Source organism: Schistocerca gregaria, unplaced genomic scaffold, assembly GCF_023897955.1.
Source record: "Schistocerca gregaria isolate iqSchGreg1 unplaced genomic scaffold, iqSchGreg1.2 ptg000484l, whole genome shotgun sequence".
Lineage (NCBI taxonomy): Eukaryota > Metazoa > Arthropoda > Insecta > Orthoptera > Acrididae > Schistocerca > Schistocerca gregaria.
This window is the reverse complement of record NW_026061893.1, coordinates 1,765,611-1,770,569: the sequence shown is the minus strand read 5'-3', so window position 1 is coordinate 1,770,569 and position 4,959 is coordinate 1,765,611.

Below are 4,959 nucleotides of genomic sequence, written 5' to 3'. Positions count from 1 at the left end.
CACAGATGAAGCTTCTAAGTTGACGTAATAGCCAGTAAGAAGTAGTACAATTCAAGGTTTAGGTATCGATTATTGACTTTTTAGCTGGCTTTGGTGCCTTGGACATGAGATAGTTCCTTAAGATTCTGCATGAAAGGAGGACTAGCAGCCGAGTTGCATGGGAGAATGTGAAAAGTGTTCATCTGTAGTAAATACCTGAGAAATTCGTTCGTTTTCGTCATTTGTTACCGAATCGACTTAAAGCCAGATCGTCACATTGGCCGCTCTTCTCTCTGAAACGGTTGTACTTATCATTTGCAAAGCTATGTCGCGTGCTGCGGTATGCGGAGACACTAAAAGCACCATAGTAGAACACAGACGAAACTTCTAAGTTGATGTAATAGCCAGTAAGAAGTAGTACAATTCAAGTTTTAGGTATCGTTATTGACTTTTTAGCTGGCTTTGGTGACTGGGGCATGAACTAGGACCTTAAGATTCTGCATGAAAGGAGGACTAGCAGCCGAGTTGCATGGGAGAATGTGAAAAGTGTTCATATGTAGTAAAAACCTGAGAAATCCGTCCGTTTTCGTAATTTGTTATGGAATCGACTTAAAGCCAGATCGTCACATTGGCCGCTCTTCTCTCTGAAACGGTTGTACTTATCGTCTGCAAAGCTATGTCGCGTGCTGCGGTATGCGTAGACACTAAAAGCACCATAGTAGAACACAGATGAAGCTTCTAAGTTGATGTAATAGCCAGTAAGAAGTAGTACAATTCAAGATTTACGTATCGATTATTGACTTTTTTGCTGGCTTTGGTGCCTTTGGCATGAGCTAGGTCCTTATGGTTCTGCATGAAAGGAGGACTAGCAGCCGAGTTCATGGGAGAATGTGAAAAGTGTTCATATGTAGTAAAAACCTGAGAAATCCATCCGTTTTCGTCATTTGTTATCGAATCGACTTAGAGCCAGATCGTCACATTGGCCGCTCTTCTCTCTGAAACGGTTGTACTTATCGTCTGCAAAGCTATGTCGCGTGCTGCGGTATGCGTAGACACTAAAAGCACCATAGTAGAACACAGATGAAGCTTCTAAGTTGATGTAATAGCCAGTAGGAAGTAGTACAATTCAAGATTTACGTATCGATTATTGACTTTTTTGCTGGCTTTGGTGCCTTGGACATGAGCTAGGACCTTAAGATTCTGCATGAAAGGAGGACTAGCAGCCGAGTTGTATGGGACAATGTGAAAAGTGTTCATATGTAGTAAAAACCTGAGAAATCCGTCAGTTTTCGTCATTTGTTATCGAATCGACTTGAAGCAAGATCGTCACATTGGCCGCTCTTCTATCTGAAACGGTTGTACTTATCGTCTGCAAAGCTATGTCGCGTGCTGCGGTATGCGAAGACACTAAAAACACCGTAGTAGAACACAGATGAAGCTTCTAAGTTGATGTAATAGCCAGTAAGAAGTAGCACAATTCAAGTTTTAGTTATCGATTATTGACTTTTTAGCTGGCTTTGGTGCCTTGGACATGAGGTAAGACCTTAAGATTCTGCATGAAAGGACGACTAGCAGCCGAGTTGCACGGGAGAATGTGAAAAGTGTTCATATGTAGTAAAAACGTGAGAAATCCGTTACTTTTCGTCATTTGTTATCGAATCGACTTAAAGCCAGATCGTCACATTGGCCCCTCTTCTCTCTGAAACGGTTGTACTTATCGTCTGCAAAGCTATGTCGCGTGCTGCGGTATGCGAAGACACTAAAATCACCGTAGTGGAACACAGATGAAGCTTCTAAGTTGATGTAATAGCCAGTAAGAAGTAGTACAATTCAAGTTTTAGCTATCGATTATTGACTTTTTAGTTGGCTTTGGTGCCTTGGACATGAGCTATGTCCTTAAGATTCTGCACGAAAGGTGGACTAGCAGCCGAGTTGAATGGGAGAATGTGAAAAGTGTTCATATGTAGTAAACACCTGAGAAATCCGTCCGCTTTCGTCATTTGTTATCGAATCAACTTGAAGCCAGATCATCACATTGGCCGCTCTTCTCTCTGAAACGGTTGTACTTATCATCTGGAAAGCTATGTCGCGTGCTGCAGTATGCGGAGACACTAAAAGCACCATAGTAGAACACAGACGAAACTTCTAAGTTGATGTAATAGCCAGTAAGAAGTAGTACAATTCAAGTTTTAGGTATCGTTATTGACTTTTTAGCTGGCTTTGTTGACTGGGGCATGAACTAGGACCTTAAGATTCTGCATGAAAGGAGGACTAGCAGCCGAGTTGCATGGGAGAATGAGAAAAGTGTTCATATGTAGTAAAAACCTGAGAAATCCGTCCGTTTTCGTAATTTGTTATGGAATCGACTTAAAGCCAGATAGTCACATTGGCCGCTCTTCTCTCTGAAACGGTTGTACTTATCGTCTGCAAAGCTATGTCGCGTGCTGCGGTATGCGTAGACACTAAAAGCACCATAGTAGAACACAGATGAAGCTTCTAAGTTGATGTAATAGCCAGTAAGAAGTAGTACAATTCAAGATTTACGTATCGATTATTGACTTTTTTGCTGGCTTTGGTGCCTTTGGCATGAGCTTGGTCCTTATGATTCTGCATGAAAGGAGGACTAGCAGCCGAGTTGCACGGGAGAATGTGAAAAGTGTTCATATGTAGTAAAAACCTGAGAAATCCATCCGTTTTCGTCATTTGTTATCGAATCGACTTAAAGCCAGATCGTCACATTGGCCGCTCTTCTCTCTGAAACGGTTGTACTTATCGTCTGCAAAGCTATGTCGCGTGCTGCGGTATGCGTAGACACTAAAAGCACCATAGTAGAACACAGATGAAGCTTCTAAGTTGATGTAATAGCCAGTAAGAAGTAGTACAATTCAAGATTTACGTATCGATTATTGACTTTTTTGCTGGCTTTGGTGCCTTCGACATGAGCTAGTACCTTAAGATTCTGCATGAAAGGAGGACTAGCAGCCGAGGTGTATGGGACAATGTGAAAAGTGTTCATATGTAGTAAAAACCTGAGAAATCCGTCCGTTTTCGTCATTTGTTATCGAATCGACTTGAAGCAAGATCGTCACATTGGCCGCTCTTCTATCTGAAACGGTTGTACTTATCGTCTGCAAAGCGATGTCGCGTGCTGCGGTATGCGGAGACACTAAAAGCATCATAGTAGAACACAGATGAAGCTTCTAAGTTGATGTAATAGCCAGTAAGAAGTAGTACACTTCAAGTTTTAGGTATCGAATATTGACTTTTTAGCTGGCTTTGGTGCCTTGGACATGAGCTAGGACCTTAAGATTCTGCATGAAAGGAGGACTAGCAGCCGCGTTGCACGGGAGTATGTGAAAAGTGTTCATATGTAGTAAAAACCTGAGATATCCGTCCATTTTCGTCATTTGTTATCGAATCGACTTATAGCCAGATCGTCACATTGGCCCCTCTTCTCTCTGAAACGGTTGTACGTATCGTCTGCAAAGCTATGTCGCGTGCTGCGGTATGCGAAGACACTAAAATCACCATAGTGGAACACAGATGAAGCTTCTAAGTTGATGTAATAGCCAGTAAGAAGTCGTACAATTCAAGTTTTAGCTATCGATTATTGACTTTTTAGCTGGCTTTGGTGCCTTGGACATGAGATAGGTCCTTAAGATTCTGCATGAAAGGAGGACTAGCAGCCGAGTTGCATGGGAGAATGTGAAAAGTGTTCATCTGTAGTAAATACCTGAGAAATTCGTTCGTTTTCGTCATTTGTTACCGAATAGACTTAAAGCCAGATCGTCACATTGGCCGCTCTTCTCTCTGAAACGGTTGTACTTATCGTTTGCAAAGCTATGTCGCGTGCTGCGGTATGCCGAGACACAAAAAGCACCATAGTGGACACACAGATGAAGCTTCTAAGTTGATGTAATAGCCAGTAAGAAGTAGTACAATTCAAGTTTTAGGTTATGGATTATTGACTTTTTAGCTATCTTTGGTGCCTTGGACATGAGCTAGGACATTACGATTCTGCATGAAAGCAGGACTAGCAGCCGCGTTGCATGGGAGTATGTGACAAGTGTTCATATGTAGTAAAAACCTGAGAAATCCGTCCGTTTTCTTCATTTGTTATCGAATAGACTTAAAGCCAGATCTTCACATTGGCCGCTCTTCTCTCTGAAACGGTTGTACTTAACGTCTGCAATGCTATGTCGCGTGCTGCGGTATGCGGAGACACTAAGAGCACCATAGTAGAACACAGACGAAACTTCTAAGTTGATGTAATAGCCAGTGAGAAGTAGTACAATTCAAGTTTTAGGTATCGTTATTGACTTTTTAGCTGGATTTGGTGACTGGGGCATGAACTAGGACCTTAAGATTCTGCATGAAAGGAGGACTAGCAGCCGAGTTGCATGGGAGAATGTGAAAAGTGTTCATATGTAGTAAAAACCTGAGAAATCCGTCCGTTTTCGTAATTTGTTATGGAATCGACTTAAAGCCAGATCGTCACATTGGCCGCTCTTCTCTCTGAAACGGTTGTACTTATCGTCTGCAAAGCTATGTCGCGTGCTGCGGTATGCGTAGACACTAAAAGCACCATAGTAGAACACAGATGAAGCTTCTAAGTTGATGTAATAGCCGGTAAGAAGTAGTACAATTCAAGTTTTAGGTATCGATTATTGACTTTTTAGCTGGCTTTTGTGCCTTGGACATGAGCTAGGACCTTATGATTCTGCATGAAAGGAGGACTAGCAGCCGAGATGCATGGGAGAATGTGAATAGTGGTCATATGTAGTAAAAAAATGAGAAATCCGTCCGTTTTCGTCATTTGTTATCGAATCGCCTTAAAGCCAGATCGTCACATTGGCCGCTCTTCTCTCTGAAACGGTTGTACTTATCGTCTGCAAAGCTATGTCGCGTGCTGCAGTATGCGGAGACACTAAAAGCACCATAGTAGAACACAGATGAAGCTTCTAAGTTGATGTGATAGCC